This window comes from Eriocheir sinensis, chromosome 48 (assembly GCF_024679095.1).
Source record: "Eriocheir sinensis breed Jianghai 21 chromosome 48, ASM2467909v1, whole genome shotgun sequence".
Classification (NCBI taxonomy): domain Eukaryota; kingdom Metazoa; phylum Arthropoda; class Malacostraca; order Decapoda; family Varunidae; genus Eriocheir; species Eriocheir sinensis.
Window position 1 is genome coordinate 4,156,784 of NC_066556.1, and position 24,166 is coordinate 4,180,949.

Here is a 24,166-nt window from a genome sequence, read left to right on the forward strand (position 1 = left end):
CCTTCCTGCATTTCTTTCTTCCTCATTTATTTGTCCCCTTCCTTCCTTCCTCCCTTCCTTCCTGCGTACTTGTTTGCTTTCTTCCTCCCTCCCTTCTTCCCTCCTTTCTCCTCTCCCTCCCTCCCTCCCTCCAAGTAAGAGACATGACAGAAGCTTCTCAAACTGGATTACCTGAGTGCATAAGTTACCTGCCTCCTCCTCCTCCTCCTCCGCGCTCACCTGGAACACCTGAAATATCTCGTTCTCTTTATTTTTACCTTTTGGCGCAGAGAAAAGAGGAGGAGGAAGGTCAGTAAAGGATGAAGAGAAATAGAAGTAGAAGGAGGAGGAGGAGGGGGAAGAGGAGGATAAAGAGGAATAAGAGTGCGTATTAAAAGTAGGAAGAGGAGGAGGAGGAAGAAGAAAAAGAATGGAGAGAAAGAGGAGAAAGGGGGATAAAGGATAAAAGAGGAATTGAAGGCAACGTTAGAAACATAGTTATAAGTGGGAAGAGGAGAAAGAGGAGGAGGAGGAGGAAAAGGAAGAAGAGAAAAAGGAAAAAAAATCTTTCGTCTATATTCTCTTTTTTTTGTTATTCTCCCTTTCGTTACACTATTATCATTTATTTCCTTTCCTCTTCCTCCTTTATCATCCTTCTCCTTATTCTCCTGTTCTTATAAATTAATCATAACCTTACTCCATTATCGTAGACTTATAATCCACTTTCCCTTTCGTTACTTCATCATCATTACCATCTCCTCCTCCTCCTCCTCCTCCTCCTCCTCCTCCTCCTCCTCCTCTTCCTCCTCCTGACGACTCATCACATTCAGTCGATTAGTTAAGCCTTTGAGAAGTCCCCCAACCAAGACCTTAAGTTGGGCCTCTCTCTCTCTCTCTCTCTCTCTCTCTCTCTCTCTCTCTCTCTCTCTCTCTCTCTCTCTCTCTCTCTCTCTCTCTCTCTCTCTCTCTCTCTCTCTCTCTCTCTCTCTCTCTATCTATCTATCTATCTATTTATCTATTTATCTATCTATCTATCTAAATTATTATCACCGTCCTGTAAAGAAATAAAAGGTTAAGCAATACTGGTCTTTTCAAGGTGTTGTTGTTGTTGGTGGTGGTGATGGTGGTGGTGGTGAGGCGATCGAGGTATCAGACATGGAGTGAACGGACAGTGAAGACAGATTACGGAGGTGCGGAAAGTGGGGGAGCTCATCTGGTGTTGATGTAGAGGGGGTTGGGTTGGGTTAGGTTAGGTTAGGTTAGGTTGGGGTAGAGGTGATTTGGGTTAGGCTGGGTTGGGATGAGTGGATTAGGTGGGTGGATGGTTGTGCCGATTTTGGGCGGTTGTTGATTAATGGGGTTAGGTTTAGGTTAGGTTGGGGTAGAGGTGATTTGGGTTCGGCTGGGTTGGGGTGAGTGGATTGGGTTGGGTTGGGATGGGTTGCGGATCGGTTGGGTTAGGTTGTCTCGGGTTGCGTTGGGTTGGGTTGGGTTAGGTTAGGTTAGGTTAGGTTAGGTTGGGGCAGAGGTGGTTTGGGTTAGGCTGGGTTGGGATGAGTGGATTAGGTGGGTTGGGATGGGTTGCGGATCGGTTGGGCTAGGTTGTCTCGGGTTGCGTTGGGTTGGGTTGGGTTAGGTTAGGTTAGGTTAGGTTAGGTTAGGTTGGGGCAGAGGTGGTTTGGGTTAGGCTGGGTTGGGATGAGTGGATTGGGTGGGTTGGGATGGGTTGCGGTTCGGTTGGGTTAGGTTGTCTCGGGTTGCGTTGGGTTGGGCTGGGTTAGGTTAGGTTGGGGTAGAGGTGATTTGGGTTAGGCTGGGTTGGGATGAGTGGATTGGGTGGGTTGGGATGGGTTGCGGTTCGGTTGGGTTTGGTTGTCTTGGGGTGCGTTGGGTTGGGTTGGTCCCGTCGCCTTCCTCTGAACAGGTTTCGAGTACACGTGTGTTTGCTATTGCCGCTGAAATTAGGTTACCGTGGAGATGAAGGAGGAGGAGGAGGAGGAAGAAGGTGAGGTGAAGGAGCAACCCATGAAAGAGGAGACGGAAGGAGGAGGAGGAGGAAGAGGACGAGATGAAGGAGTAAGCAATTTTAGAGGAGTAGGATGAAGAAGGTGAGGTAAAGGAAAAAGTAAGGGAGGAGAAAGAGGAGGAGGAGGAGGAGGACGAGATGAAGGAGTAAGCAATTTTAGAGGAGGAGGAGGAATAGGAGGAAGAAGGTGGGGTATAGGAAAAAGTAAGGGAGAAGAAAGAAGAGGAGGAGGAGGAGGAGGAATGAAATGAGGTGTAGAAGCAGGTCAAAGAGAAGGAAAAGGAGGATTAAGAGAAAAACGAGGATGTTAGTGATGGTGGCAGACTTGAGGATACTATTGGTAAAGGAGGAAGAGGAGGAGGACGAAGAAGAGGAAGACGAGTAAAGGAACAGACCACTTAAGAGAAGAAGGAGGAGGAGGAGGAGGTGATGGCAAAGATGAAGGTGAAGTCGGTGAAGAAGGAGAAGCAGAAGGAGGAAGAGAAGGAGATGAAAATGGAGATAGTGAAGAAGATGAGTTAAAGATGAATGATGATGATGATGATGATGACAAGAAGATAAGAAAACCAATAAGTGAGAGGAAGAGGAAGAGGAAGAGAAGGAGGAGGAAGAAGAGGAAGAGAGAAAGAGGAAAAAGAACAGAATGAGAACGAAGAAAGAAAGGAGGGGCAGGAGATATAGAGGAAGAAAGAAGAGGAGGAAGAAGAGCAGAAAGAGGAGAAGGAAGAGAAATAGAGAGAAAAATAACAGAAGGAGAAATAGAAGGAGAACGAAGGGAAGGAGAAACAGATGATACAGAGGGAGAAAAGAGAAAAAGGAAGAATAAGAAGAAGAGAAAGAGGAGGAGGAGGAGGAGGAGGGGAAGGAATACAGGAGGAGGAGGAGGAGGAGAGGGAAGGCAGGTAATCACGAACTCATAAAAATTTAATGGATCTTCTCGTATTAATTTTCAAGAGACTGCAGCCGATCAGAGTCACTTTAAAGGAAACCCTGATAAATGAGGAGGAGGAGGAGGAGGAGGAGGAAGAGGAAGAGGAGGAGCCTTGAGTTGAGCAATGGAAAGTGAGAGATTGATGAGGAAGAAAAAATAGAGAAAGAGGAGGGAAAGGAAGATTATGATGCAAGAGGAAGAGAAGGAGAAAGAGAAGGAGGAAGAGGAAGAAGAAAAAAGGATCGTTCAAGAGGGGAAGGAAAGTGAAAATGATGCAAGAAGTAGAAGAGGAGAAGGAAGAAGAAAAGAAATAGAAGGAGGAGGAGGAGGAGGGAGAAAAGGGATTGTTAAAAGGGAAAGTAAAGTGAAAAGGACGGAGGAGAAGGAGAAGGAAAGAGAGGATAAAAAGGAAGAGGGGAAAAGAAAGTGAATATGATGAGAAAGAAAGAAAATAAGCAAAAAAAAAGAAAGAAGAGGAGGAAAAGGAGAAGGAAAGGAAAGTTAGGGATATAAAGGGGAAGGAAAAATTAGAGGAAAAAGGAGTAAGAGTAGGCAGAGAGGAAGAGGAAAAAAGGAAATAAAGGAGGATGAAGAGAAAGGGAAAGTGAGTTACCTTCAGTCTGGTACGTGAAATGGCACTCAGGTAACGACAGGTGTGACAACCATTACCTGCCCAAGACTTATACCTGCTTGACCTACCTGTATCTCTCTCGCTCTCGCTCTCGCTCTTGCTCTCTTCCTTTCTTTCTCTTCCTGCGTTTTGTCATCTTCATCCTTCTCTTTTCTCCCCCTTTCCCCTTTCTTCCTCATTCCTAGTTCCTTTTTCCTCCTATTCTCTTTGTTTTATTCCCTTTCCCCTCTTTCTTTTTTTTTACATCTCTCTCTCTCTTCTCCCACACAAACTTCATTATTCCCTGTGTTGTCTTTCTCCTCTTCTTTGCATTTCTCTTCCCCCTTTCACGAACTTTCTCACCTCCCTTTTCTTCCTCCTCCTCTTGTTTTTGTCTTTTTCCCTACCAACTCCCTCCTCCTCCTCCTCTTCTCGTATCTTTCCCCTCTTCCTCTTATTTCATTCCCCGCACAAACTTTCTCATTCCCTCTTCCTCCTCTTCCTTACGCCTCCCTCCCCCTCCTTCCCCCACAATCTCCTGGGACAAACCTTACCCACTTACACGCCTCCCCCGGCACGCCAGTCAGCTGTGCCTCATTATCCTGCCCGCCATTAGCTGCCCCAGGAGGCCCACGTGGACGAACACACCCCAGCAATTCCGTACCCATCCCCAGGCCCGGACTCCTATTCTCAAACGCTTTGGACTCTTGTTACGATAGTTTTTGAAGGCCACGGAAAAGATGCATTGGGAACTCAAGAGTGGTTCTCCTGTTTCTTCTGGGGTAAAAATCTTCCGGAACTACTACCAGAGATGTGGAAGAGACCAAGAAAATCACTACAACTCATACGAAACCCTCTTTAAATAAATGCATTAAATAAGGCGCCGAAGCGTTTGAGAATCTTGAGCCCAGACCGTCCCCAGTGGCTTCCCCAGCATGATACCCCACCCCCCACCCCCCCGGTCCTGCATGATTTTTCTGATTTTCAAGGTCTATATCCACCCCGATCAGACATATTTCTCGCCCCTGATATTTCAACTGCCCCCACCATCTCCCTTTCCCCCTTTTCTCTCCACTTCCGCCCCCCAAACCTCACATCCACCCCGGTTCACCCCATAAACCCTCCCCAGTTCACCCCAGATCAGATATATTTCTCACCCCTACATGATATTCCCCCTGCCCCCCACCATCTCCCTTTCCCGTTTTTCTCCCCATTTCCGCTTCTCAAACCTCACATCCACCCCGGTTCACCCCATAAGTCCTCCCCAGCTCTTTCCTATACTTCCTCACCCCGCTCCGCTCTCTCAGTCCCCTCCCCAGTATGTTATCTCAGTTATTTTCCTCCCCAAATTTTGCAACCACCCCAGACTTTCACTAGACTCCCCTCTATCACCACAAGACCCCAGCAACCCCAGAACTCCCCAGTCCCCACCCCAGCATCCTTCCCTAAGCTTCCATCCCGTTTACTTAAACTCTACATCCACCTCCAGAGCCTCCCCATTTCTTCACTTTTCTCCCTCTATCTGGTCCTCCCTCCCCACCCAGTCCATTCCACCACACCTCCTCCATCTCCCCCTTCCACCTGGTCCACCTCCTCCCCAATCCATGCACCTCCATAATCTGTCTTCACTTTCAATTCACTCCTTGTCTGATCCACCACTACTTCCTCCTCCACCACCACCACCTCCACCACCACCACCTTGAGGAGACCAGTGTTGCTTAACCATCTATTAATTCACATGATGATGGTAATTTTTTTTTTTTTTTTTTTTTTTTTTTTTTTTTTTTTTTATCATGAACGTCGTGACCCTCAGGAATATACTTATGAAAATGGTGATAGTTTTTTTTAGAGAGAGACATAATGTAATACAGATAACGTGTTTGTGTTTGTGTGTGTGTGTGTGTGTGTGTGTGTGTGTGTGTGTGTGTGTTGCAGGTGTCGTTTAAAGAACCCAATGATTTAAGTTCTCCTGAGCGCTACACCTGAAGACCCCTCTCTCTCTCTCTCTCTCTCTCTCTATCTATCTATCTATCTATCTCTCTCTCTCTCTCTCTCTCTCTCTCTCTCTCTCTCCTCCTCCTCCTCCTCCTCCTCCTCCTCCCACATTCCCTTGTCTGATGTTTGAATGACGCAATGTTGGTAGGAAGGAGGAGGAGGAGGAGGAGGAGGAGGCAGCGGAGGGAGGGAGGGATGAAGGGAGAGAAAGAAGTAAAAGTTGTTGTGTTAATTGTTGGTTAAAACGTGAGGCGAGTGATTGTTTTAAGTAGTAGTAGTAGTAGTAGTAGTAGTAGTAGTAGTAGTAGGAGGAGGAGGAGGAGGAGATAAAGCTAACGGCAAAAGGAGGAAAAGAAAATAATATATGAACAAAAAAATAATGGTAAAATAATTGAGAAAATAATCAGGTAACAGTTAATAAGGAGGAGGAGGAGGAGGAGATGATGATAAACTAACGGCAAATGAGGAAAAGTAATAAATACCTGAACACAATAATAAATAGATAAAAAGAAGAAAAGAGAAATTAGTCGTAGCTGACACTTAATAAAAGAAGAAACAGTAAGGAAGAGGAGGAGGAGGGATAGAAGAAGAGGAGGAGAAGTAGAGGAGGAGGGGGAGGAAGAAGTAGAAGGAGAAGGAGGATTAATAAAAGAAGAATCAGTCAGGAAGAGGAGGAGGAGGGATAGAAGACGAATAGGAGAAGGAGAAGAGGAGAAGTAGAAGGAGAAGGAGGATTAATAAAAGAAGAAACAGTAAGGAAGAGGAGGAGGAGGGATAGAAGAAGAGGAGGAGGGGGGAAGAAGTAGAAGGAGAAGGAGGATTAATAATAAAAAAAGAAACGGTAAGGAAGAGGAGGAGAAGGGATAGAAGACGAATAGGAGAAGGAAAAGAGGAGAAGTAGAGGGAGAAGGAGGAGGAGGAGGAGTAAAAGGGCTCGGCCAGGCTTACGTCACCTCTTACTCATCCACGTGGGTCCCAAGCTCGCCCGCCTCCACACAGCCCGACAGCCCACAGCCACAGAGCATCAGCCTAACACAGCTTTCACCTATCATCCCATACACCTGTACTCGCACACCTGCACCCAACCTACTCTTCTAATCAGCCTGCATTCCCTAACTCACATCCTACCCTCATAATCAGAATTAGAGTTAGAAGTTAGCCTACACACACACACACACACACACACACACACACACACACACACACACACACACACACACACACACACACACACACACACAGCCTACACTCCCACACTCACTGCCTACCTTTCTGATCAGCCTATCCTCCCTGCAGCCTACACCCTCACTCCCGCCAGCCTGCCTTTCTACGCATCTCATTTCTAAATCTATATTATCCATACCTAAGCATTTTTCTTATACTACCTCTGCCATTGTTTGTTCTCTTTCACACTCCACATATCCACCCACACAGTTACTATCCATTCACCTTATATCCCTTTACCCAAAACCTGTATTTCTCTACTGCAAATCCATCTCTCCACGGCTTTTCACTTCCTCACATCTGCTTCTTTTCTTTCTTCGTTCCTTCAATCATTCCGTTCTTTACTTCATTTCCTTCTTATCTTTTTTCATCGTCTTTTCTTTCATTCATTCCGTTCTTTCCTTCCTACCGTTTCTCATCGTCTTTTCCTTCATTCAATCCGTTCTTTCCTTCTTTTTTTTCACCCTTCCTTCATTCCGTTCTTTCTTTCCTTTCCTTCTTTCTCTTTTCACTCTCTTTTCCTCCCTCAATTCCGTTCTTTCCTTCCCTTCGTATGTTACCTTCCCTTTTTTTTCATCCTTCCTTCATTCCGTTCTTTCTTTTCTTTCCTCCTTCCTCTTTTCACTCTCTTTTCCTCCCTCAATTCCGTTCGCTCCTTCCCTTCATATGTACCTTCCCATTTTTTCATCCTTCCTTCATTCCGTTCTTTCTTTTCTTTCCTCCTTCCTCTTTTCACTCTCTTTTCCTCCCTCAATTCCGTTCTCTCCTTCCCTTCATATGTACCTTTCCTCTCATTCCTTTTATCCTTTCTACTATATTTATTCCCTTCCCGTCCTTCTCTCTTTCCCTTCACAGCCTACACTCGCTTCCACACTTACAGCCTGCTTCGTCGACAGCCTTCATCTCTGACCTACAAGCCCATACCCTTAGCCTACAGCCTGCCTCCTCCACAGCCTGTACCCATTTTACCACACACGATCCACCTTCACACAGCCTTCTCCTCTCCTCCTCCTCCTCCTCCTTCATGCCCTTGAGTGCCTTATCGATGGGCGTGGGCTTTGTATGGGCGGATCTCGGGCGCGTTAAGCTATCGTCGTCCCCATCACCTGCCTATCGTCTGCCCTTCCTCATCTGTCTTTCCTTGCCATTAGTGATCATTCGTGCACCTGTCCTTGTGGGTGATGTTGTTTGTGATGTTGGTGATGTTGTTTGTGTTTGTGATGTTGGTGTGTTGTTTGTGATGTTGGTGATGTTGTTTGTGTTGTTCTTGTTACCTGTTTATTTTTTACCTGTCCTTCTGATGTTTTGGTGATGTTTGTGTACCTGTGTCTAGTGTTTTTTTGTGTTTTTGTTTGTTTGTTTTTTCTTTGTCTGCCGTTTAGTTTAAGTTTGTTCTCGCTTTTTATTTTTTATTTTTTTCTCTCTCTCCTCCCCCACTTTCTGCTCCTAATCTTCCTCCTCCTCCTTTTTTTTATTTTTATTTCATGTGTTTTCGTTCTTACCTTCGTTTTTTATCCTCGTTATTTTTTTTGTTAGTTCTTGATACTCCTCTTCTTCCTCCTCCTCCTACTCCTCTTCCTTCTCTTCCTCTTCCTCCTCTATTTCTTCTTCTTCCTCAATTTTATATGTATTACTTTTCTTCTTCATAAAAATCACATTCAGTTTAATCTTTCATCCTCTCTTCTCCTTTTCCTCCTCCTCTTTCATCTATCTCCTCCTCCTCCTCCTCCTCTTCGATGTTTCTCCTTTCCCTGTTATCATTTTTCCAGTCTTCCGTCCTACATTTCCTCCTCCTCCTCCTCCTTTTCCTCCTCCTCCTCCTCCTCCTCCTCCTCCCCCTCCTCCTCCTCCTCCTCCTCCTCCTCCTCCTCCTCTTCCCGGCTGCTGCGTATCGACATTAATATTCAGTTCTGTGCCCCCAATAACCTCTTCTTCAGGCTTATTTGAGGTTGAATTTCTATTGCCCGGGTCAGAGAGAAATGGTCGGGCGGGGAGCATAGATTAGGGGCGTGATGCATCGCTTCCTTCCTGTCTTCATTTCCTTCTTTCATTCATTCATTTCTTTGTTTATTTAGTCCGTTTTTAATTTTCCATGTTTTAGCTCAGTTTTTCCTTCCTCGTTTACTTCCTTATGTATTTTTTCTTCTTTTCTTCTTCCTTCCCTTTCTTTAATCGTTTTATTTATTTATTTTTTTCGTTATCTTTTGTCTTTTCTTCCTTTCTTCGTGTGCTTTTTCTTCCTTATTTCTTTGGTGGTATTTTTTTTTCTTGCCTTCCTTCCCTCTCCTCTCTTTCAATATTCCGTTCTTTCTCTCATGTCTTCTTATCTTCCTTCTTTCCTTCCTCTTTTTCCTTCTTTTTTCATCTCTCTGCTGTATTTTTTATCTTCCTCTCTTTCTTTCCTTCCTTTCGTCATTTCGTTGTTTCTTTCCCTTCTTCCTCCTTTTATCATTCCTTTTCTCCTTCCTTTTTTTTCCGTTTCCTTTCCTTTCTTCCTTCCATCTTTCTTCCCTTCCTCCCTTTCTCCCTTTATTCAGCTTATTTCTTCTTCCTTCCCTTCTTCCTTCCTTTCTTCTGTCCTTTCTCATCCCTTTATTTATCTCCTTTCCTTCCTTTCATCCTGTCTTCCTTATTCCTCCTTCCAACCTCCTTCCTTCCCTCCTCCACTTTCCCCTTCCTCCACCTTTCCTCCAGACAGATTTGCTCCCATTTGTTTCCTTCCCTCCTTCCTGCTTTCTCTCCATCATAGCTTTCCTCCCTCCCTCCCTCCCTCCGTCTTCCTCCTTCCCGATCTCTCCTCTACTCCTTCATTATCTCCCTTTCTCCCTCCCTCTTACCGTTAGCGAAGGGGAGATTGCGGTGGTGGTGGTGGTGGTGGTTGTGGTTGTGGTTTTATTACCTGTCTTTAACGTGTATTTGTACCTGTAAAATGGTGTTGCATCCTTTTCCTCTTTCTCCTCCTCCTCCTCCTCCTCTTCCTCTTCCTCCTCCTCGTCTTCCTCCTCTTATTTTAGATGTATTTGTATACCTGTAAAAGGGTGCTGAATCCTCTTCCTCCTCCTTCTCTTCCTCCTCCTCTTCCTCCTTTTCGTCATCATCTTAATCTTCATCTTCATCCTTCTCATCCTCCTTCTCATCCTGCTTCTCATTCTTATACTACTACTACTACTAACACTACTACTACTACTACTACTACTACTACTACAACTACTACTACAACAACTACCCTCCTCTTCGCCTCTTCCTCCTCATCATCTTCATCTTCCTCATTCTTCTCATTCTCACCCTGCTTCTCATACTACTACTACTACTACTACTACTACTACTGCTACCACTACCAGAATCGCTTTTCGTGGGCAAACTAAGGTAAACGGTGAGGTGTGAGAGGAATGGTTTGAGATGAGTGATGGGCGAGGGTAGGGAGCTTGCTGGTGAGGGGAACCGTGATTGATGGGAAGGGTGGAGTGGCGGGAGTGAGGGGAAGGAAGGGAACGCGGTGATGGGATGGGAAGAAGGGACGGAGTGACGGGGAGAGGAGAGGAGAGGAAAAGAAAATATTGAGAAAAAAGAAAGGGGAGAGAAGGTGAAAAGAGAAGGGTGAGAGGAAGGAAAGAGGATGTGATTGGGAGAGAAGAAGAAAGAGACGAAAAGGAAAAAGAAAGAAGAGAAAGAGGGATAAAAGGGAGAAGAGGGGAAAGAGGAGAAGAAACGAAATGAAAGAAGAGGAGAGGAGGAGAAGGGCGTAAAGATGAGAGAAAAAAGAAGAAAAAGAGTAAAAAGAGAAAAAAGATAAAGAAAAGAGAAAGGAAGAAGCTAGATGAATTAGTAAAATAAGAAAACGCAGCAATAAGAAAGGGGAAAGAAGAGAAAGGGGGAAGAAAACGGGAAGAGGGAAAAGTGGAGGAGAGAGAGAAAGAGAAAGAAGATGATAAAAAGGAAAAGAGCGAAGAGAAAAAGTGGAGTTAGAATAGAAAAAAAAGACGCGTTAGAATAGAATGAGGATTAGCGTTAGAATAGAACTAGAACAGAGTTAGAACAGAGTTAGAATAGAATGAGAATTAGAGTTTGGATAGAAAAAAAAGAGGAGTTAGATTAGAAGAAAAGAGGAGTTGGAATAGAAAGGGAAGAAGAACGAAAAATTGAAATAACAAAGATTAGAAATAAGAGAAAGGGGAAGAATAGAAAAAGGGGGAACAGAGATAGAAAAAAAAAGGGGACAAGGTTCATTTGTTACCTTTGCTATTGGTTTAACGACAGACCTTTCACGTGATTAAAAAAAGGGCGTAGCATTTTATATGGATTGTTAAAGGTTATAAAAGAGCGTGACCTTGCTGAGAGAGAGAGAGAGAGAGAGAGAGAGAGAGAGAGCGCCAAGGAGTGTGTCTGGGTGTGGGGGTGTGTGTGTGTGTGTGTGTGTGTGTGTGTGTGTGTGTGTGTGTGTGTGTATGTGTGTGTGTGATTTTAACATTAGCAGATCCCCTGTAACTTGTTTTGCCTCCTGTGTGTGTGTGTGTGTGTGTGTGTGTGTGTGTGTGTGTTTCAGGTACACAGCAATTAATACCTGTCTGGCAACTTTACCTTCCTCTCTCTTCTCTCCTCCTCCTCCTCCTCCTCTTCCTCTTCCTCCTCCTTCTCCTCCTCAGTTTAATTCCTACTTCTTCATGAACTTTTTCCTATTCTTCTTCTTTACCATATCCTTCTCCTCCTCCTCCTCCTCTTCCTCTTCCTCCTCTTCCTCCTCCTCCTCCTCCTCCTCCCCCAGGGTCGTAGCACAAGCTTTACAACTCCAGGAATTCATAAACTGACACACATCACTCCCCTGTGAGTCGTGATCTGAGACGGGCAGGAGTAAGGGAAGAGGGAGGAAGGGGAGGGTTAGGAAAGAGGGTAAAGGAAGAGGAAACAGGGGAGGGGGGGAAAGGATAAAGAAAGAGGGGACAGGAAGGGTTTTTGTGGAGGGCAGAAAAGGGAGAAGAGAAAAGAGAGGGAAAGGAAGGAAGGAGAGATTGTAAAGGAAGAAGAGAGAAAAAGAGAAAGAGAGGGAGGAACAGGAGGTTAAGGAAGAGGAAAGAGAGAGTAGTAGAGGAAGAGGGGAGGAAGAGGAGGGAATAGGAAAGAAGAGACAGGAAGGAGAGAAAAGGAGATAGAGAAGGAAGAGGAGGAAGGGGAAGGCATGTGTCTATCCACCCTTCCCTCTCCACTTTCCTCCACTTTAATCTATCCCTCCACCTTCCTCCACTTTCCTTCTCCATCCCTCCATCTGTCTACTTTAACTCTTCACTTTCATCAATCTCCACCTCTCTTCTATCTCCTCCCTCTTCACTTTCCACCACTTCCTTCCTCCCCCCCCCCTCCCCCCCCTCTGACCCTGACCCACTCCTCGCCATGACTCGGTAACTTGGACTCGTTTTATTCATGTCTCTCTCTCGTTCAGTCTGCGTTCATCGATTCCTGGGGGTGACGTGACTTCTTGCGCCCCCCCCCCCCCCACGCCCCCACGTCCCCCCCAGTCTTTTCCCCTTCCCCCGTTCTCGTCCCTGCCTACCCTCCTATTTTTTTTTTATTGCCTTTTCCTAATCCTCTTCCTCATACTCATCCTTTTCCTTCTCTTTCTTGTCTTTATTCATTTTGTTTGTTCTTGTTTTGTTTTTCTTTTGTTTTATTTCCTATTTTTCCTGTTTTCCTCTTTCTCCTCTTCTTCATCATCCTTATTCTTGTTCTTATTTTTATATCTCATTTTCTGCTTGTTTGTTTTGTTTTTGCTTTCCTTTTCCTTCTTCTTTTCTTCTTCTTCTTTATCTACCTCCTTATCTTCCTCATCATTCTCCTTATTCTTTTCCTTATACATCTCATTTTTTTGTTTGTTTTGTTTGCTTTTCTTTTTCTTCTTCGTCTCCTTCTTCATCTACCTCTCTATCTTCCTTCTCCTTCCCCTCCTGCTCCTCCTCTTGTTATTTTCTTATTTATTCCTCTTGATCATATTCTCCTCCTCCTCCTCCTCCTCCTCCTCCTGAGTGACGCCGGCTTCATTTACACGGTCCGCGGGTCTCATTCATCCCGCCGGTGTTCATAAGGTGGTGAAGGTGGTGGTGGGGGTGATGAGGGTTGTGGTGGTAAGATAGGGAGGGAGGGGGGTGGTAAGGTGATGGTGGTGGGGGTAAGGTACGGGGAGTGAGTGGTAGGGGTGGTGAGGGTTGTGGTGGTGTGGGTAAGTGGTGGTAAGATAGGAGGAGGGAGGGGGGAGGGGGGTAAGGTAGGGGGAGTGAATGGTGGTGGTGAGGGGGGGGTGTAGGTGGTGGGGGTTGGAGAGTCGCAGAGGTTTTCTTCCTTTCTTCTTTCTGTTTTTTCTCTGTTTTTTTCTTCCTTATTTCCTTCCTGATGTAATTTTTCGTGCTTTCCTTCCCTCTCCTTCCTTTCAGTGTTTCCTTTCTTTCTCTCATTTCTTCTTATCTTCCTTCTTTCCTTCTTCTTTTTCCTTCTCTCTGCTGTAATTTTTTTTCTTGCTATCCTTTTCCTCTTCCCTTCCTTTCGCCGTTTTGTTGTTTCTTTCCCTTCTTCCTCCTTTTATCATTCCTTTTCTCCTTCCTGTTTTGTTTTTTTCAATTCGTTTTCCCCACCCACACACACACACACACACACACACACACACACACACACACACACACACACACACAAATAAGCCGCCTTTACCCACCCTTACCTAATATTGCCCTTATGCTGCCCTACCTTACCCCTGCCTCTACCTTACGACACCTTTATTAACCTTCTCTGCCTTACCTTATGACCTTATGACTCCTTATGTTCTTATGTTCTTATGTTATATCATATTTTTCTACCTTTTTTATGATTTACTTCACTTTAGTTGCCTTGTTTTACTTTGTTTGTTTTTTTGTCTACTTTAATTAACCTTTTCTTTATTTTTATTTTCCTTCTTTTTTTTCTGCTTCTTCTTCTTTATCTACCTCTTTATCTTCCTTCTCCTTCCTTCCCCTTCTTTCATGTCCTATTTTTCCTCCTCGCTTTTTTTTCTTGTCCTTCTTTCTTCCTTTTTTTTTTAATTCTTCTACGCCTTTCCCATCAGTCATCAAGGTCTTAAGGGCAGGTGAAAAGAAAACTATAGACGAAATAAACTAAAATAATAAATAACCTGAAATCGTTGTTGTGTTCGTGCGGCGGCAGAGGTCACGAGTGTTCATCTGCTGCGACGTGCATTTAATTATTCCCTGAAAATAACCGAAGCGACATGGCGGAGAGAGAGAGAGAGAGAGAGAGAGAGAGAGGTTGTTGTACTCATTCTTTTATCCATTTTTTTGTCACTTCGTTCATCCCTCATAAAAGTATATTGATTGAGAGAGAGAGAGAGAGAGAGAGAGAGAGAGAGAGAGAGAGAGAGAGAGAGAGAGAGAGAGAGAGAGAGAGAGAGAGAGAGGAGGGGGGGCTATTGCAGTCATATTTTTTACTTTGTTCTTTTATCACTTTTTACGATCAATCATCATAACTAGCATTTAAAAGTAGACAGCTAGAGATAGATAGATAGACAGAAAGAGAAAGTGAAGAGAAGCGATAGACTATGATAGAGCCAACCAAACAGAGGAGAAGGAGGAGGAGGAGGAGGAGGAGGAGGAGGAGGAATAAAGAAGGAATGCCAAGCCAGACCAGACCAGACCAATAGACCAATAGACCAAACCAGACGAATAACCAATAACATACATCTTCTTTTTTAATGGGGGCATATTGACTGTCTCTGCCTCCTGTGGTCCGATGGGCGGGGGATGGGGCAGCGGGGCGGGGCGGGGTAAAGGGGCAGGGGGGAGCGGGAGGTGAGCTGAACTGATGGACCCTTCCACCACAGCGGGTCCACGAACTCTGAAAAAGCGGAGCGAAGGTAATGGAGGCTGATGTAGGCTATTAGTGGGTCCGGAGACTTATCCAGCCGATTGACTTTGGACAGCGCGAGGGTAAGGGGGGGAGAGAGAGAGAGAGAGAGGGTAGGGGGGTTAGGTCGTCTGTTCTCGTATTTTTTTTATAGTCCAGATTTTTGTCATTTTTCTTCCATCACGTCATAATTTCCAGGTAGAGAGAGAGAGAGAGAGAGAGAGAGAGAGATGGGTCGTCTGTTCTCGTATTTTTTTATAATCAAGATTTTTGTCATTTTTCTTCCATCACGTCATAATTTCCAGGGAGAGAGAGAGAGAGAGAGAGAGAGGTAGCAAAATCCATTCTCTCATCACCTTGACGGAAGAAAAAAGAAGAAAAAGAAAAAAAAGAAAAGAGCTGCGTCGCATTGATTGGAAGGAAGAAAATACGAGAGGGAAAAAAAAGAAGAAAAAAATGTCCGTTATCGTTAGCATCGTCATCATCAGCAGAGAGAGAGAGAGAGAGAGAGAGAGAGAGCTTATTGCCTTTCTCTTTCTTGGTAATATATTTCTTCACTTTATTTAATTACTTCTTCCTCTTTACCCCTTTATTTCCCGTTCCTTCCTTTTCCTTCCCATCTATTCCCTTTCTTTCTCTTCCTCTTCCTGTCCCTTAACGTCCCTTCCCATTCCTTACCTTCCCGTCCCTTCGCGTCCCTTCCCATTCCTTTCCTTCCTGCCCCTTCCCGTCCCTTCCCATTCCTTTCCTTCCTGCCCCTCCCCTTCCCATCCCTTCCCTTCCTTTCTCGTCCTGTTCCTGTCCTTTTCCGTCTCTTCCCGTCCCTTCCCTTCCCGCCCCTTCCCTTCCCTTCCTTTCTCGTCCTCTTCCTGTTCCTTTCCGTGTTTTCCCATCCCTTTTTTGTCCCATTCCCGTCCGTTTCCTGTTCCGTTTCGTTTTCCTTTCTCCCCTCCTCTCCCTTCCCTTTCCATCCCTTCCTTTTCTTGTCCTCTTCCTACCCCGTTTCGTTGTTTCCCCTTTTTGCTCCTTCCCATTCTTCCCTTTTATTCTCCCCTCCTCTTCCTTCCTTCTCTATCATGTTCCCCACCTCGCTCCCCTCCTCCTCATTCCCCATCCACTGTTCCCCTCTCCCTCCTTTTCTCCCTCCCCTTCCTCATCCCCCTGCTTCCCTTCCCTTCCCTTCCCTCCCCCCTTCCTCTGGCATCCGGGCGGTGATTGGTTAATACTCTTTCCTCGCTCTCCAATCGGAATATTGAAGGAAAAAGAAAGAGAGACAAAAAAGGGAGCGCAGTGCAACCAATCACTTCAGCCGAATTTAGGGTTTAATTAAGATTCTTGTTATTGGAGAGAGACCGACGGCGATATACGGTGTAATTAGGTGGACATAAAGAAAAAAAACACGGAGGGAGAATGGGAAACAGAGAGACAGGAGGAAGAATGGGCGGGTATCGGATTGCGTGGAGGGACAAAGAGGGAGCGAGGAGAGAAAGTTAAATTAAGAGAGATATGAAAATGGTAGTTAGATTAGACTAGACTACAAGAAATGCATAGGGAGGAAAGGAAACAGAGAGAGAGAGACAGGAGGAAGAGAGGGCGGGTATCGGATTGCGTGGAGGGACAAAGAGAGAGGAGAGAAAGTTAAATTAAAAGAGATATGATGAAAATGGTGGTTAGATTAGACTACAAGAAATACATAGAGAGAATGGGAAACAGAGAGAGAGGGTAAATAAAAGTTGAGTATCGCATTCCTAGAAGATACAAAGAGGGAGAAGAGAGAAAGATAGACAGGTGATTAAAGATAAGATAAAAAAAGTGGATGTTAGATTTGGTAGCGATTAAAAAGGAAATGAAACGTAGGAAAAAAAGAAAGGGAAACAGAGAGAGAGGATAAATAAGGGTTGGAGATCGCATTCCTAGAAGATACAAAGAGGGAGAAGAGAGAAAAATATATAGGTGAATAGAGATAAGATAAAAAAAAAAAGTGGATGTTAGATTTGATAGAGATTAAAAAGGAAATGAAACAGGAAAAAAAAAAAGATAAATGTATAGAGAAAGATATGGTAGGGAATAGTTGCATATCATATTGGGTGAACAGATAGAGACGGAATGAAGAGAAAGATCAATGAATGTTAAGAAATGGATGAAAAAGAGTTAGATATCAGATTTCCTGGATAGACAGAAAGAAGAAAGGGAAAGAAAGATAGAGAAATGTATTGTGATAAGAAAGATATGGTTGTTGAATTGAATGGAGAGAGAAAGAAAGATAAAGGGAATTGGACAGGGAAGAAGAGAAACGAATGGAGACATATAAAAGAACTGGTTTAAGCTCAAATTATTCGGACAAATATAATGAAAAAAAGTTAGAAATAAAAAAAGTTACGTGTATAAAGAAAGTAAAGAATTGTTGAATGTCAAATAGATGAACAGACGACGGACTTAATTAAAACTACGAAAAAGGGAAGACAACACACACACACACACACACACACACACACACACACACACACACACACACACACACACACACACACACACACACACACACATGAACGAACGAACCCTCATCTAATCTTTTTTTTTTATTACTCAGTCTGCTGTAGCCGTGTGTGTGTGTGTGTGTGTGTGTGTGTGCGCATGGGCGTGGGATATATATATTTTTTTGTTTACACTTTGAGGTAATTTTCATGTCTCTTTGATTTTAGTGTTAAGGAGGAAAAGGACGGCAGTGTTAGTTAGGCGTTGTGTCCTCGCCTACACCCTTTTTATGGCCTCCTCCTCCCCCCCCTCCTCCTCCTCCTCCTCCTCCTCCTCCACTACATCCTTTTCCTTTTTCCCTTTCTTGTCATTTTCTTCTGCACTTTTTCCTCCTCCTCCTTCTCCTCCTCCTTCTCCTCCTCCCCCTCCCAGTGCCAAGGGCGTCGCTCACCTGCCCACCACACACCTGAGCTCTCATTTGCATATGCACTAGTAAGGTGTTTCTCTCTCTCTCTCTCTCTCTCTCTCTCTCACACACACACACACACACACACACACACGCAAATAGCTCTATATACGCGTTCGCTTATATTCGCATTAGGACGCGTTCGGAACAGGTATTTTGATCTCTATTGCGTCTTCACTTCGCACGTTGATGGTGTGTGCGTGTGTGTGTGTGTGGTGATGGTGATAGTGATGATGGTGATGGTGTGGGTAGTGATCGCAAGACTAATTGGTGTGATTGGAAGTGGGAGGAAGAGAATGAGGAAGAGGAGGAGGAGTTGATGATGGATAGGGATGAGGATAGGATGGAAATGGAGGAGGAGGAAGAGGTGTTGATGGTTGCGTCGAGAACTAAGAGGAAGGAGAAGAGTGGAGGAAGAGGTGGATGAGATGATTTTGGTGGTAAAAAAAAAAAACAAGAAGGAAGAGGAGGAGGAGGAGGAGGTTGGAAACTGTCGTGAGAGTGAAGAGGAAGAGGAAGAAGAAAATGAAGGTGTGAACAGAGGATGTGGTGAAGACAAAAGTGGATGAAGGACGGACTTGGATGAAGGACACACGAGGATAAAAATATAAAGGAAAAAAGGAATGAGGAAACAGAGGCAGAAGAGGAGAAGGACGAGGTAATGGGAGCAAGAATAAGAGGAGGAGGAGTTAATGGGAGGAAGAAAAGGATGAAGGAGGTTAAAATGAAAAAGGGGGATGAAAAGGAGGAGGAGGAGGAGGGATATATAGGGAGTTAAAAAAGAAGGAATAGAAGAAAAAGTAAAAAAGAAAAAGATGGAGTAGAATGATCAGATAAAAGGAAGATTAGGAGAAGGAAAAGAATGCAGGAAGGAAAGGAGGAGGTGGATGAGGAGGAGATAAGGCGAAGAGGAGGAGGAGAAGGAGGAGGAGGAGGAGGAGGAGGAGGAATGCTTGCGTGGCCAGAGGGAGTGGCCGACCCGTTACCTTCGTCATTACATTGTTTTTTCTCCTCCTCCTCCTCCTCCTCCTCCTCCTCCTCCTCCTCCTCCTCCTTACACATGTTCGGGTAAAAAGAAAGACAAATAAAGACAAACGGGACAATCAAGGTAAGAAAAAAGAATATTTGAATGCGACTTGACAAAAACAAAAGGGTTGAGAGAGAGAGAGAGAGAGAGAGAGAGAGAGAGAGAGAGAGAGAGAGAGAGAGAGTTAATTTAATGTCATGAAGTTTTAAAAGCAAAAGGAGAAGCGCAACTTGATTCATATCGGTATAAAAAAAGTTAGCAAATGAAGTTGTTCTATAAGTTTGCAACACGTGATACATGTTAGTAAGGGAGAGCTTGAAGTACGGTAGAGAAATGATGAATGACGAGGATGACGAGACCGAGGAGAGAGAGAGAGAGAGAGAGAGAGAGAGAGAGAGAGAGAGAGAGAGAGAGAGAGAGAGAGAGAGAGAGAGAGAGAGAGAGAGAGAGAGAGAGAGAGATTTAAAAGTAAGAGTAAAAATAATAAGATAGACGAAGAAGAAAAAGAAAAAGGGGAGAAGGGAGGAGATTGAGAAAGACGTTTAAGGGAAGAAAAAGAAAGATAGAGATAAAGAACGAAAAACTAAAGGGAAATAAAGAAAAAGTGCGTTTGAGAAGTGGAGGAGAGAGAGAGAGAGAGAGAGAGAGAGAGAGAGAGAGGATGGTCTGGAGTCACCGCATACCTGTGTTGATGAGCCTAGGTGTGATGGAGTCCTAATTAGTGACCTGCGAGACTCATTAGGGTATATAAGGGAAGGTGTTTGCCTCGCCCTCACCTCCCTGACCTCTCTCTCTCTCTCTCTCTCTCTCTCTTTATTTTCTCTCCTCTTTCGCATTCCTCTTCCTAATTATCTCCTTCTTCCCATCCATTTTCCCTTCCTCCGTTCTCTTCTCTCTCCCATATTTTCCTTCCCACGTTTCTCTCTTTCACTCCTCTCCATATCCCCGTCCTCTCTCTCTTTCTCTCCCTCATTCTCCTTCCCCTCATTCTTCCTTCCTCTCTCCCCCTCTCTTATCCTTTCATTTACTCTCTCCTCCCACCTCGCTCATCTCTCTTATCCCTCTCCCTCATTTATTCCTCCCCCATCTTCCTCGACCCCTTCCTCCTCCCCCCCTCCTCTCTGTAATGTAGCTTGGCAGGGAATAAGGGAAGAGGAGGAGGAGGAGGAGGCGACAGAGGGTTCATTCCTTTTAACCACACACGAGGGAAGAGATTGTGTGTTGACGGAGGAGGAGGAGGAGGAGAAGGAAGAGGAAGGAAAGAGGTTAATTTCGTATATATTTTAGGCTCTGGGTGAGAAAATTGTGTGTGTGTGTGTGTGTGTGTGTGTGTGTGTGTGTGTGTGTGTTTGAGAGAGAGAATTACCTGCATCCACACACACACACACACACACAGACAGACACAGACACACACACACACACACACACACACACACACACACACACACACACACACACACACACACACACTCACTCACTCAAGTCTTCCCTTTGATCTCGTATGATTGTGAGCGAGACCAAGATTGTGAGATGAGATGGAATTGTGGGCTTGAGAGAGAGAGAGAGAGAGAGAGAGAGAGAGAGAGAGAGAGAGAGAGAGAGAGAGAGAGAGAGAGCGAGCAAAGCGTCATAAAATACTCTTTGCTCGACAAACAGTTTCAGATTTACAATGTTTTCTTACCTTCCTCTCTCTTTTTTTTTTTTTCTTCGCCTCGTCTGTTTTCTCTTTTCTTTCTTTTCTTTCCCAACGTCCTCATTTTTTCCCCAGTTTCTTTTCCTCTCTTCATGCTCTCATATTTTTTTTCCTCGTTTTTTTCTGTTTTTCTTTCTTCCTTTTTTTCTTCCACTTTCTTTTCTTTCTCTTTTCTTCGTATTATTTTTCCTTTTTTTTTTGGTCTTTTCACTTTTTCTCTTTTTTTCTTCCTTGCCCAACGTCCTTCTTTTTTCTTATTTTTCCTTCCCGGCTTTCCCTTTTTTTCTCATTTTTTTTCTGGATTTTCTTTCTCCCTTTTTTTCTCCACTTTCTTTCTTTCTTTCTCTTTTGTTTTCTCATTTTTTTACCCTTTTTATTACTCTTTTCAAACACCTATTTTGGTTTCAGGTGTCCATTTCCACGTGTTTTCTCCTTTCCTTTTTTTTTTCCTTTTTTTTGTATTTTCCTTTTTTCCCTTTTTATTTCTCTATTTTCGCCTTTTATCTCTCAAACTATATTTTTAACCCTCTTCTTAGACCTCTTTAGTAACTCTCTTTTCTTCCCACTCTTCTTTTTCTTTCTCTTATTTTTTTTTTCCCTTTTGCCACATTTCTCTCCACTCATCTGTCTGTCTGTCTTTCTGTCTGTTCGTCTGTCTGTTTTTTTTTTTTTCGTGTGTCTGTCTTTCTGTCTTATTCTGTTTGTCGTCTGTTTGTTCGCCTGTCTGTTATTCTGATTTTCGTGTGTGTCTTTCTGTCTGTTCGTCCGTCTGTTAATCTGTTGTTCGTCTGTCTGTCTTTGTCTGTTCCCCCGTCTGTGTTTCTGTTCGTGCGTCTGTTTTTCTGTTTGTTCGTCTGTCTCTTATTCTGTTTCCGTCCGTCTCTGTAACTAATGTGGTCTTTTTTTTCTTCTTCCTTTTATAAGTTTACGAAAAAGTGGATAAAAATAAATCCTTGGTGTTACTTTTACGGCATTTATTAACTTTTTTTTTTATTATTGTGTACATCGGTTCGTTATTTTTTTTATTATACATTTGATCGCTGTTGTTGTTGTTGTTGTTGTTGTTTAGTTTATATGTTTATCGTTTTTTTATTTATTTATTATTTTTTTTTACAGTGGCGCCGCGTTTGTGAATCTATTCCCCGCATTCATTTATTCGTTAATTGCTTTTTTCCCCATTCACTGATAAGCGCATTTGCATTTTCGTTTCACTTTCCATTATTTTTTCATCATTTTTATTTATTTTTTTCAAACTGAGGTGAAGAATGAGATCCCTTCACCCCTTCTCTCCTTATTCTCACATTCTCCCTCCCTTGTATAGCCCAACCGGTCTCTTGCAGACTCCTTACGTTCTTATGGTCTCTCGGTCTCTCATTCACCCCTCTCCATAACCCCTGTCCTCTCTCCCTCCCTCTAATTCCTTCCCCTCATTCATTCTGCCTTCCTTCCTCTCTCTCTCCCCCTCAAACCATCAACACAGCTCTATCAACCAAGTGTCTTCTGTGTATATATTTACTCACAACGGACGCCACTTCGAGTCTTTGTGTTTGTTTATTCAGTTCCAGTTTGTTTATTTGTGTGGGTAGTTATTTTAATCTCCTGTAACGTGAGCCTCCTGTTAGCGCGTGTGATGAAAGAGGAGGAGGAGGAGGGAGAGGGAGGAGGCAAGAGGAGAGTTGGAGAATGGTGTCAGGAAGGAGAGGGAGGGTGAGGAAGGGCTGGGGTAGCAGGGGTGAGGTAGGACGTTATAGAGAGGTGAGAAGCAGGGTGGAAGAGTCTCCTGAAATCCCGATGTATGAGGGAATAAGACGTTGGGAAATAGGGAAACAGGAGAGCGTGTGTAGAAAAGCGAGGGATGGGAGAACAGATGAATGAATGGAGAGGAGTGGGAGAAGAGGAATAGTAAAGAAGAAAACAGGGTAAGGAAAAGAACGTTAGAAAGACTTAAAAGGAAATGGAAAGAGGAGAGAGACTGGAACGAGGAAACAAGAACTGGAAAATCAAGAGAAAAACTAGAATGGGGAAAAAAAGGGATTAAAACGAAAGGAAAATATAAAAAAAAAACTGGAAGAACAAGAAAAAGGGAATGGAATCGGAAAAACAGGAACCAGAAGGAACAGGAATTTAGTGGAATGGAATAACAAGAAATAAAAGAACGGGGGAAAAAAAGATGAAACAGAAAGAAAAAAACGCACACATACAGAGAAGTGAGTGATGCATAGCAAGCGAAGGGAGAAAGGGAGGGAGGGAAGGAAGAGAGGAAGGGAGGTTGACAAGGGGAGGGCCGGGGAAGGGAGGGAGGGAGGAAGGGTGACCGGGGAAGAGGTTGAGGACGAGGAAGGGAGGTTGAGTAGGAAAGGGAAGGGAGGGAGGGAGAGGGGATTACCGGGGCTGACTAGGAAGGGAGGAAGGGAGGGTGACAAGGGAAGGGAGAAAGGGAGGGTAACTTGGCAAGGACGGGGAAGGGAGGAAGAGAGGGTAACTAGGGGAAGAACTAGGAAGGAAGGGAGGGAAAGAGAGGGGATTACCGGGACTGACTAGGAAGGGAGGAAGGGAGGGTGACTTGGCAGGGACGGGGAAGGGAGGAAGAGAGGGCAACTAGGGGAAGAACTAGGATGGAAGGGAGGGAAGGAGAGGGGATTACCGGGACTGACTAGGAAGGGAGGAAGGAAGGGAGGGTGAGGGAGGCGAGGTGAGGGCAGGTAACATCAGAAAAATGGATCGTATATGCGAGGAAGAACCATTTTTGAGGACATATTTCTGGGCGGCGAGTGGGGCGTCCTTTGTGCGTCCCTGTGTGGCTGTCTCGCGCGGCGCCGTTATTGAACCGTAAGTCCGACGGGGAGCAGCAGCGTTACGGCCGACCATCGTTATAGCGGCGACCCTTCGTTATAGCGGGGGGGGAGAAGGGGGAGGCAGGGGGACAAGGGAGCAGGGACAGGGTAGTGGCAAGGCTTCTTACGTCACTGTTGCTGTTGTTAGTGTCGTTGCTGTTGTTGTTAGGATGTTGCTTTCGCCTTTGCTTCATCGTTATAAGAACACAAGAACATTAGAACGTAAGGCGTCATGGAGGCTTCGTTATATATTAGGCGGCAGGGGGACAGAGCCAAGGGTTGTGAGAAGGTTTTTTACGTCACTGCTGTTGCTTCTGCTTCATCGTTACACTGGGCAAAGCTTCGTGTTAGAGGGCGTGAGGAAGGCGGAGGCGGCGACAGTGACAGTGATGTGGAACAGGAGCAAGAACAGTGATGAGGAGCAAGAACAGTGACGAGGAGCATTAGCACGGGATGGGGGGGCAGTGACAAGGGAGTAAAAATCATCAATGACAGGGGTAGCATCAGTAACAACAAACGGTAGCAAGGGGGAAGTGACAGGGACAGAAGTAGAAGCAGTAACGAGCAGCAGTAGAAGTAGCAGGGAGTGAAGAGTATCAGTGGTAGAGGTTCAGGGGTCGTGACAGCAACAGAAAGCAGTAACAAGGATCAGTAGTAGCAGAAGAAGGGGCAAGAGCAGGGGCAGTGACAAGGAACAACAGCAGGGGTAGCAGCAGCAATAGTCGTGGCAGAAGAGGTGGGCGGGAGAAAGGGCAGAAGCAGAAGGCAGAGGCACAGTGGCAAGGCTTCTGACGTCAATGTTGTTGTCTTGCTCCAAGTGGCTCAGTGTTCCCGGCTTCTCGCTATCGCCACGAACAAACACGCGGGCCACTGATGCCGCCGTTGTGTTGGAGAGACAAAAAACAGCAGCTCTGGGCCCCACACAAAAGCCCGGGCAGCTGTTTTCCCTCATTGACAGTGAGAGCAAGAGTGAAAGGAGTGGTGAGCAGCGGGGGACGTCTTAGCGAGTGTTGGTGTGTTTGAGGGCACGC

General features: G+C 44.8%; 1 protein-coding gene across 3 annotated transcripts in view; it reads left to right on the forward strand.

The window, feature by feature from the left end:
• Positions 1 to 24,166, forward strand: part of LOC126981474 (supervillin-like) — a 229,315-nt gene that overhangs the window by 47,163 nt on the left and 157,986 nt on the right. The window lies entirely within an intron of this gene.